Source organism: Coffea arabica, chromosome 8e (genome assembly GCF_036785885.1).
Source record: "Coffea arabica cultivar ET-39 chromosome 8e, Coffea Arabica ET-39 HiFi, whole genome shotgun sequence".
NCBI lineage: Eukaryota > Viridiplantae > Streptophyta > Magnoliopsida > Gentianales > Rubiaceae > Coffea > Coffea arabica.
The window spans coordinates 35,988,011-36,000,178 of record NC_092324.1 but is presented as its reverse complement, the minus strand read 5'-3'; the positions used below and the strand labels follow the sequence as shown (position 1 = coordinate 36,000,178).

Below are 12,168 nucleotides of genomic sequence, written 5' to 3'. Positions count from 1 at the left end.
TAATGCGGGCCATTGAGCTTACTGGTCAAGGATGAAGATTGGGAACAAGGCGTCTCATGCGGATCCATTCATAATGCAAGATTTATCCTAGGTTTACATATTGGTCGCATTGTATAAAACTTTCTTTGTTAAAGTGGTCCTTCATATTTGATTAAGCTATATGTGGTTATGTAATGTTCCTTTTCTCCTCCTTCCTGTTTCATTTTCTTTTGTTTTTCAAGTCCATTTTCTATTCCATTCATCCCTCCCTCCGTCCTACTAGCTTTCCACCGAACCCTGCTAGTTCTCGCAACCTACTATGTATGTAAAAGCCAAGCCCTATAGCCAATTAGCTTACAAATTTGTATGAGCCTAGAAGGTGACCATAAGTTACTCAAGTCCGTTAATATCTTGATGGGGTGTTGAAAAAAAAGAATATTTGTGGGGGTTAATTCAATAATTATTTGAGAATTGATTGACTATTCTCAACTTAAAGACTTGCTTGATGGAGGATTTGATTTATACTCTTCAGCACTTGTCACCTTTCTTATTATTGTGTTCGAAAATTGGGCAGAGCAAGAAAACCATAGAGCCAGTTTTTGTTCATCTTTTCTAGCTGTGTAGAATTGATTATTAATAACTTTTTGTATCAAGCATTTCCATCTGTTGATTTGCTGAATTCTTGGTTTAGGAGTTGGTCTTGATTATTTTTATAAGGGTAAAATACACTTTACTGCCATGTGGATTAGTGATTTTTCACATAACACTCTATAGTTTCGAAAGTTATATCTAGTCCGTTCATAATTTAGACTAAAACGTCAAAATGACGGAAATGATTCTCTATAACGGAACCCATAAAAATGTTAAAATTATCTTTGTTTGAAAATTCAAATGGTTGAAACAACCAAAATATATAAATATATTATGCATGACACTTTAACCCCATATGGTTTTGTATTTTATCATATAACCTCTTTATGGTTTTATAATTTACTATATAACCCCTTTATGGTTTAATGTTTTTCCATAACCCTCTTATGATTTTCAAAATATATGCATAATCTCTCATGGTTAATAAATAATTTTTAACTTCATATAGGGATACTTTTGACATTGGAAAAATCATCAATTTAGTCCTCAAACTATTTCACTAAAGCCGATTTAGTCCCTTAACATTTTATCGCATGCATTAAGTCCTTTAACTAAAATTCTTATGCCAATTGAGGACCTATACGGTGTCGCCACCCAAAACATATGTTTCTGCACCCAAACCAACGGCGAGACAGGGGCTTTTTTGGAAGTAAAAAATACGATTTTTCTACGGGAAGCAAGATTTTCTACGGGAGTTTGAGGACTAAATCCAGCCACAACTACCATTGCACTTGATGACCCAAGCTTGCAATCAACTGATCCACCACCAGTACTGAAACCGAGCTCCCCAGTCACAACCACTTCTATTCTCAAAGATCCAATCTTGAAATCAAAATGGTATCACCGTGCATGGGTGGCAAGTGGATGCACGACTGTGCTAGTTTCTCTAGCCAAGTCGGTCACTGGTGCAGCTGATTCGGGAATTTGGCTACAGCCCATTTTAGCAGGGCTAGTCGGCTACGTGCTGGCAGACCTTGGCTCTGGAGTCTACCATACCACTGGGGCATTGATAACTATGGCGATGAAAACACCCCGGTTTTTGGTAGTCAAATTGAAGCATTTCAAGGCCATCACAAACGGCTGTGGATCATCACAAGGCACCAATTTGCTAACAACTTGCATGCTCTAGCTCGAGCTGTTAGTTTCACAGTTCTCCCTATAGACCTTATCTTCAATGATCCTGTGCTGCATGGTTTTGTTGGTGTCTGCTTAGGCTGCATCATGTTTAGCCAGCAGTTCCATGCCTGGGCTTACAGTACAAAGAGCAAGCTTCACCCACTGGTGGTGGAACTGCAAGATGCTGGAGTGCTGGTATCTAGATCAATGCACGGAGCTCATCACCGTCCTTTATATGACAGCAATTACTGCATCGTAAGTGGCGTTTGGAACGAGCTTTTGGATACATATAAGGTTTTTGAAGCCCTTGAAATGATCTTGTTCTTCAAGCTGGGAGTAAGACCACGGTCCTGGAGTGAACCTAGTTCCAACTGGACAGAAGAGACAGATACCTCATCTCTAATTGCAGAGTCATAATTAAATTTTTATTATTACTTATTCTTTTCTGCATGCTTTGGATGAAAGCATTCTCACAGCAAAATGGCTGCTGTTGATGGATCCTTCTCCACTGGAAAGTAATTATTGATTAACCAGAAAAAATTAATCAACCACAATTCAATTCTCTTGAAAGACCATCGCCCTCCCACCCCCCCACCCCCCTTCGCGGGGCCTTCTTTGGAAAAAATAAAAAACTTTTCCAGCTGCATCAAACATCCTGCAATGGTATCTTGCTTCTCGTAGAAAATCATACTTTTTACTTCCAAAAAAACCCTGCCTCGCCATTGGTTTGGGTACAGAAACATATGTTTTGGGTGGCGACACCGTATAGGTCCTCAATTAGCACAAGAATTTTAGTTAAAGGACTTAATGCATGCAATAAAATATTAAGGGACCAAATCGGCTTTAGTGAAATAGTTTGAGGACTAAATTGATGATTTTCCCTTTGACATTTCAATGGATTCTGTTATGGAATACAAATTTCGTCATTTTAACACTTTAATCTAAACTATGAGAAAGTTACATTTAACTTTTGAAAACATAGAGAGGTTACGTGAAAAATCACAAAACCAAAGGTGGTAAGCTGTATTTTACCCTTTTATAAATGATGGCAGCATCAACGGTTACTAAAATCACAAGCACATTTTTTTACAGTAGTCTTGTTATAACCAACAAGAAGCAGTTGCCAGAGCATCTTCTAGAGTTTACACGGACTGCATTGCTAAAATTTTTATTAGCCTTGTCTGCTTCACATGATATTCAGCATCCATCATATTCCCAAATCACTCACCTTTAGTCTCACTTGTCACCCATCATTGTTCTGCTCCATCACCAACCTTTGCATGACCCCTGGATACTGAAGGCATCCTTGGGGTGATTTCTAGTTCCAATGAGGTGGAGATGATGGCCTCTATTCATGTTTTTTCCTTCATCTTCTTTTGTAACATCATTTAATTCTATTTCCAGTTTGATCCTTGTATGGTGATGCAACCAATAAAGTATTTCCAGCTTAAAAACAACCAAAAAAATCAAGGATATTATAGGAACTACAACCAGGTCCAAAGAAAAACAAAAAAATTTCTCTCAAATAGGGGTGAGAAACAATTTTCCATTAACTTGGGTAGCAAAATAGAATTGGTCAATTTCTCCTAAAATTAAAACCCATTGCAACACTTTGTTATTCTTATCCAATTAAAAACAAAATCCTACAATTAATAGCCATTCTCCTCAGAATATCCTACCTTACAATAAGAAGAAGTAACTTTCAGTTCAAACACATTAGAAAATCAGGGTTTTTTTTTCAATTAACATTTAAATTTTTATTTTCTCACATTATGAAGAATTTCATTTTGCTTGGGATATTTGTGGTTTTAGTACTATTTGAGACATTAATGTTGTGAAATAAGCATATTTGTATGTAATTAGCCATGATATTTCGAGAACTAAAGTCTCTTTCTTTCTCAAATATGAACCCACTTTTTTGCATTCTAAATTAGCTACTACTCAAAGCTGATTACAGGCAACGAGAACAAGTTTTATTTAGGAAATACAATCTAGGAATCCATTTATGCAACTTAGATCCAAGCAAATGGCTAATAAAGTTACATTGCAATTGAGGGATGGTTTAGCATATTACAGATTAAGTAGCCTCAATAACTAAAGTCAGTATTGTTAGACCCGGATCAAACTCCAAGCTGGTTTGTAGCACAAAATCGCTTCTTTTTTTTTTTTTTTTTTAGTGTAAGCGGGAGGACTCGAACCCGAGACCTCTTGCTTTCACTCCCTCCCCCTGTACCACCCAACCCAACCCTCCCCCCCGCACAAAATCGCTTTGGTCAAAAATCAGTAAAAATAGTCAAAAATCGGCTAAACCAGTGACCCAATTCGACTGGTTGACTTGGTTCTCAAACTTTTCTTTCTTGTTTTTCCAATAAATAATTTGAGTTACCTAAATTGTAACAGTTTCATTTATTAATAGGTGTGTGAAAATACCATCCACTTAGTGTAAATACTAAAATCACTCACTTTCCTGAATGATCTCTAAATCAAGACGTTTCATCCCTATCATCTTATTAATTTAACATAAGTGATTCCAACTTGCATTAATTTGTTTTAATTTAGTTTTTCAAGTAGTTTTAGAAAATGGACATATTTTAGTCATAAATTTACATTTTTATATATAATTATTAGGTGTATATTTGATTACAAGTCTAATATTTTTGGAACATTTTGTATGATTGACCGAATTTAACTAAGAACTTAATTTGAATATTTCTAAAACTTATAAATTATAAGGAAAAATCGTTTAAAACGTCCTTCACATTTTGTAAAATGACTTTTTTCAGCCATCACTTTTAAAAGTATAATTTTACGTCCCTTATAAATTTACATTAATCAAATGTGGTCCATGCCTAGGTTTCCGACTAGTTTTTGGTCGGAATTCAACACGTGGCTTACATGTGATCATTTTTAGGAAAAAAATTATCAAATCAGAATTTACATTATTCTATTTATAATCCCTCACATTTCACAAAATGAATTGTTTCGTTCCTCACATTTCATAAAATGAATTTTTTCATCCACCATTGACCATGTGGATGAATAATTTTTTTTAAATTCATGTATATATCTATTTGATTTCACATGAATAGTACAAATAGCATGTAATATATTTCTATTATGCAAGGATGAATCCAATTATTTATTGATAAATTAGCTCTAGCATAAAAGCCAACTCTTTCTTATTTTGTCGACAGTCAAGTTACGACCGTTGACTATTTTTCTAATCAGGAAACAAACCTAAGTACGACCATAGAAGTTTAATTTTTTGATTGCATAAATAATTAGAAAAGCCTAATTCTAATCAATCAACACGCTATAGGGTCTCTTTAAGTTACATTAATCATTCCCCTAACACAAACCTAGTTATACCAGTTGCTACCAGAATTAAAGCAATGTAACAATTACGGATTAAATCGCTTCAATTACCAATCGACTATCAAGTCAATTCAAATACTGGGCCCTTTGATATTCGAATAACATAGTAATCATAAATATTAAAACCAAAGAACGAACTAATACCAACAAATAAAAGAAACAGTGTAATTGATTCAATCTCACAGTTTGTAGAATAAAGTTTTCAAGCTATCCTTAGGCTAGAAAGATAATTTAACTACGCATCATCGAGGGAAATCGGCAAGACTCCATTGATAATAATTGCCTCTGGTTTTTTTTTTTTCAAAAATGAACGAAAGACGAAGGAATAGGGATGGCAACGGAGCGGGGTTGGGGCGGGGGAGGAGTCCCCCGCCCCATTGCCTATTAATTCCCCCCGACCCCCGCCCCGTCCCCCGCCCCGCTTCCCCCGCGGGGGCACCCACGGGGTTAATAAAATTTTATTATAGTTAAATTTTAATAAATAATCAAGTACTAAAATATCAACACATCATCAAGTTATTATTCATTGTAATTTTACAATTGAAACTCATAAAAACAATCAAACAAAAGTTATTTGAATACAATCCAACATGATGAAATAAATACAACTAAAATAATTAAGTTTTTATTTTTGGTACAAATACAATCACTAATTCATTATTGTGTTTGTGCTTTTTTTTTTGAGAAAAAAGTGTTATTCTATTAAGTGTAATTAGAAATTTAGTATAAATGTATTAATAAATTTAGTATAACTAATTAATAAATTCTATTAGTAGACATGTCTAATTATTCGTATAATTGATAATATCAATTATATTACATACACTAATATACATTATATAATACATCTAACTAATAATATCATTATCATAAGTTTATAACTAATTAAATTACATATTATATATAATTATATATATTTATTTATATATATATAATTTTTTTTGCGGGTGTCGGGGCGGGGGTATACTTCCCCGCCCCCCGCTCCGTTTCTAAACTGGGGGAAAAAATTTCCCCCCGCCCCAATTCCCACCCCGAGAGCCCCCCGCGGGGCGGTTGCCCGCAGGCACCCACCCCCATTGCCATTCCTACGAAGGAAAAGGAAAACAAGTGACGACTGTATGCTAATGCTCCCAAAGAGTCACCACGCGAAATTGTTGCTAGCCAACTCCTAATCAAACGGTCCGTCTTTTGCTTTTGCTTTTTGTTTCCTATTCGGTATTAAGACAACATGTTTCCTAAATAGAAAAAAAGTAACTACTAAAGATAATATTCCAGGTTCCCTAATTCAATACTAGAACTAATAATGAAAATTAAAGTTTTCAAAATCTTCCTCCAAAAACTGCCCTAAGTTCGACTTGAACTTGGAAATAGGTCCCAAATGCGTCACCATCAAATTAACTCTTGGAATGCTGGAAAATTGCTCATTTTTTATCATGTCTCACATAATTCCCTACAATTAGCACAGTTAACCAAATATCAGTAGAATCCGACAATTAAAACAATATTTGACAAGAGTAAAGGGGAAATGAATCATAAAAGTTAATAACAAATTTCAACATATCAATTCGCCTCACACCTAGTCCATGCTTGTCCTCAAGCATGAGAACAACAATTCAGTAAATAAACTCAAACAATGGTCATCACTCAAACTATCTATTGCCAAGATACAATTAACTCACGTCAAGCCTTAGTGGCTAAGTTCCAAAACATATTCCCCGGTTAGTTTCTAAAATCAAAGACTCATCCGACTCATGGCTAACTAATCCAAGAAGTTAGAATATTAAACCGGTATTTACTAATAAACGATTCAACTTCTAACCAAAATCTCAACATTAAACCCATGGATCAGCAGGTACATTTCCCATTCTTCACAACTCTCATTTTCATTTTTTTTTCTTTTTTATTCAGTGTGACGTGGGTTTAGTCCTTAACCATTCAAATCTTTTGACACGAACTCCGACATCTACTAAATGAATAAGCCCGGTTACTCAACTTGTCATTGCCTTAGGACCACATTCTCATAGACATCGCCAATTTTTGACGTGAAAGTCGATATTTTTTGGTGAAGACTTCCGGTTACTAAGTGACGACACTAGCGGAGTACAACCAAATAACAAAAAGCACCAAAAAATAAACAATAAAATAAATAAATAAAGAAAAGTTTAGAAACCTGTTTTATTTCCCAAACATGGAGAATTGAAGTTAACAGTCGACCAATTCACATAGTAAATGCCAGAAAATATTCACACTGCCTAAACAAGTCAGCTACGAACTGCAAAAGTCATAAAATTTTCAACATTCACCAAAAAGATAAACTCCGACTTCTCACATCAAACTCAACTCATAAGAAAACTTAGCAATAGAAAAGTTTGAGTCATCTAACCATTATTGATCACAAACAACCATAAAACTGTCCAACAATGACAAAAAGAAGATGAAAACATCTAAAATGAACAATACCTACTATACTATCATCCCCCACACCTAATCATTACATTGTCCCCAATGTAATAAGAAAGAGCAAAAAGAAAGAGAAGGGGCAACGAGACTTCCCTGAACAACGTGGGGAAGGATTATGGCCAACTATAGAATAGGCGGAAATGGCAACGTAAAACCCACGCGGTGGAATTAGACCGCAAAATTCTGGGACATATGAAGCGCAAGATTGGACATCCACTCATCCAGATGATTAACTTGGGCATAGAGGTGGTGCCACTCAATATCCCAAGATGACGGTGGAGGAGGTTTCGAAGGTAGACCGTCCAAGCTCGTCCTCAGCTATCCCCGAAGTGGAGGAGGGACCAGTATGCCTGGAAGGATGGCAAACGAGTGCACGAGTGGACCCCGGCGGGGTAAACTATTATATGTTATTAACCTGCTTCACCACGCCCATTTTTTCTAGGCAAATCACATCCAAAGGATCCGTTTAACAAGTTACATGCAAATCCTGGTCAAATAAATCAAGAACACCCAAGTGAACTGCCAAATGAGTGATATACGAGCCAAGGATTAGAGGTTTGTTTTCTCTTAGTCAAGACCGTTTTAAATTGAGAAGCCAATCAACACCCAAATTAATTTTGATGTTATTTTGCATACACCAAATGAAAAAGAACTCAGGTTTGGGAAAGGTCCCCAAACTATCCCTCCTACCCTAGTAACTGTAAGTTAGCAAACGCTGAACATAACGAGCACTCGGGTCCTTGAAATAAGAGCTCTTGGACTGACTAGAATCATAACGAGCCCCGTCGATAGACACATCCTTCAAAATTTCATATGGAAGGAGAAAAAGGGCTCTATATAATCATAGGCACTCTTGACATACTCCCTAGAAGTGGCATATTCGTTATCAATGAACCCAAAATCCAAGTTGAACTGGGTAATGGAGAAGTTAAACTGCTGACCCATAAGTCTAAACCTAATCATATCGAGAGTGGTGATAGAATATCCCGTGGAGAGGTCAAATTCGAACGTGGCATAAAACTCCCCAACTAACTCCACAAAGGCAGGACATCGAATCATAGCGTAGGCATGCTACCCTATGGCTGTGAACATCCTCTCAACGTTATTCCTAATGCCTGAGGCAGTCATAGTAAGAGAGTCAAGATATTTGCACGGATAATCCGCCGTTCACAACAAGTAGAACACCATTGCTTGTCAGTGGTTCTGGTGAAATTCAAATGACCCCAAAATGCGAAGGTGAGGAAAGATGGACACCCTTGTCTCTACCTAAGCGTGCCCGTTTACCTGAAGAGGAGGGATTGTGTGAAGGATCACTAGCGGGAATAGAGGGCTATGGTGTGGTGGTGGCCTTGGGCTTTGTGATTTTGGTTTTAGAGGCTGACCTTTTCTTAGCCATTAGGACAGTCAAACAAGCCCAAAATGAAAGTATGAGAAATAACTAATAGCTGAGAGTGTGCCAAAAGCCTGAATTTAGTAGCAACACCCACTAGCAACTACAACAGTCAAAACAAAGCTTGCAATGACAACCTCTAAGTAAATGACAAAACGAGCACCAAAAATGGCACACAACAATGATGAATGAAGTCACAATAAGCAAGAACACCAACCCAAATTAACAATTTACTCCTAGAAGTCACCTACTCAAACATCAGAATTAATCTGACAATAATGCAGCCAATATGAAATTGCAATGGAGAATTTGGACAAAATATCAAAAATCGAATTAATCAGGGATAAAAGTTATCAGGCACTAGTCCAAGTTCAACAATGAACAAAAATGCTGTAAAACCCACGTTCTTTTGGCACCTGTTTTTATTATTTTATTTTCCCAATTAATTAAAAAGGTAAAATTACTATAGGTAAAAGAAAAAAATAAAATAAAATAACTATAGGATGGGATAAGGGTTCCTAATAAACTAAAACTCTTATCTAAACCACATACTAGTAGGTGGTGCTAGGGTTTAGGATTTTATTAAAACCCTAGAAAGAAAAATAACACCATCATTACCTTTCTTTCATCTGTCTCCCTAGAACAAGAGTCGTCAGAGAGTAGAGAAGGAGAAGCAGGCGACATCGTCAATCGATCAGACTACTAGGCACCTAAACCTGTAAGTCCCGAGTTCATGCAAACTTCTCTTTTAAATTCTAGTAGTTGCATTAATTGTCCTAGAGATTTTACGGATACGTATTGTTGTTATATATATGTAGATATATAGGTTTCTATAAGAGATTTAGGAGGATTCATATTTGGATTTGTAAAAGTAGGGTGTCAAATTTTAATCCTTGGATGAATAGGTTGCCCAAATCTGTTGAAGAGAAGAGCAAAAAAAAAAGAAGAGAAGAGCAGGCTAGGCATTGCAGAAGCAACGCCACAGGAAAAAAAAAAAAGAAAATAGGTGCCGCCATTACTGGCGGCAGAGAAAGGAATTGCAAAGGTTGGCCAAATGACCGAAAAGAAATTTTTAAAAAAAAATTGAAAGATGATGTCGCAAAAGTCATGGTTGGCCTTTTTGGCCAACCAATGAAAACAAAGGGCCAGCAAGATGGTTGGCCAAAAATGGGTCCAACCCGAGGAAGAAAAGTGGCAAATTAAATTTGGACCAAACTATAATATAAAATTTAGTAAATGTTTAATAAATAAATTTTCAAATATAACTAGTCCATTTTTATAGTTTATCGTGAGTACTAAAATTCAGGACCCAATTTAAAATAATTGTTAGAATTGAAGGGTTAGTCATGTAAAATTATACTTAATTAATTACGTCTAAGATACTTAAATGGAAATATAAAACATCTTAATCTAGCCTTATTAAGTTAAATTATACAATGTAAAATAAGTTCTAGATTGTCAAATGAAAAGCTCAAAATAATAATAATAATAATTCTAACAGTAACACTAATAATAATAATAATAATAGTAAATAATAATTAATAAAACAATGATAGTAAGAATAACAACAATATGGACATGAAGGAAATAAATTAAGGATATAAACGAAAATAAAAATATAAATACGAGTGGAACAAACTAAGACAATAACTATAATAAGTCAATATATATATATATACATATGCACACGTATATATAAATAATAATAACAACTACACACGCATAAAGGTAGAAATGAAGGGAAATGTAATAGTAACTAATTGACAAATGTATAAGTGGTAATAAAATAAAGTAGTGACGACAAGGATGATAATAATAATAATGAATAATTATAAATTATAAATATGCATAGTAAGATAATAGGCAAGATAATAAACATGACAATGAATAATTATTTTCTTTCAAATTAGGAAACTTTACAAAAATGAGAACTTTCTAAAAATAGAAACTTTCCAAATTAGGAAACTTTCTAAAAATAGAAATCATTCAATTTAGGGAAAATACTGTTAGGGTTCATATAATGGTCTAAACATGAATCTTCGACTTACTCAGAGTTTGTATATTTATGCATTTATAGAAAATAAAAACTAATTAGAAAACCTATGCATTTGATAGGTACGGCACCAGTTTAAAAGATCTAAAGTAGTTTCACTCGAACAGCCAAACAAAGGTAGGTGGTACTTACCCTTTTGAGATTTCAAAGGTGCAGCATGAAATTTTTGTTTTCCATCCTATTTTGTTGTGTGATTCGGAATGTATTTGATTAAATGTTTTACTTGGATATTTATGAAAGTTATATTTTCCTATACAAAATGGACCATGTGACTTATTTGAAATGTTTTGATAAGTTATTATATACCAAACGAGCTGAATCTTTTATGAAATCAAAGATCTATGTATGTGACATGTGGAATGAATTTTTGACAAGTAAAACTCAAAACAATTATGGAATAGATGGTAGGGACTATAGCCCTGTCTAATTGTCATGGTAGCCTAGTTTGGCCGATTAACAAGGTCATGGAACCTGGTATAGAGTCCAGCCGATTGACAAGGTCATGGTAGTCTGGTATAAAGTCCGGTCGATTGACCCATGTATGAAAAGAAACCAATCAGTAATCATGAAATCTATTGATCGCCCACCTAAAAGAGGTTTAATCTCTAGGTTGAGTACTCAGTAGCCGGTCATCACATGTACTTGTTATGAGCTGATCTGATATGAGACTTATGAATTGATATGGAATGATTTATGAACTGATATGAAGAGACTTGTGAATTGATATGAAATGATTTATAGCTTTATGATTTTTCATGTACAGTTATCAATACGATGTTTTTAAATTGTTTGCTACTCGTTACTACTAAATATTTTATAAACAACATTTCTTTCATGGTTGTGGGCGTGAACGATGTGCAAATTATTTGATTTATATCTATATATGAATGTATAAAGTTATGAGTGCATAGTCTAACAGAGGGGTAGATATTATCTACTGAGCGATTTGTCACTCAACCCACTTTTACCATCCTTGCAAATTCTGAAAAGTATGAATTGGTTTACGTAGAAGACCCTGAGGATGACTTTTATTAGTTTTAAATGAATAGAAGTAGGTAGGCTAGGTACTTCTAGTTGTTAGTTTATTTACATCCATTTTCTGTTATTTCAATCCGAGAATAATTGTACGAACTTATTGGATATT

The 12,168-nt window shown here is 34.9% G+C and overlaps 1 pseudogene; it reads left to right on the top strand.

The window, feature by feature from the left end:
• Positions 1-2: 2 nt before the first annotated feature.
• LOC113704722 (fatty acid desaturase 4, chloroplastic-like) lies at positions 3-2,238 on the top strand (annotated as a pseudogene).
• The last annotated feature ends 9,930 nt before the right edge of the window (positions 2,239-12,168 follow it).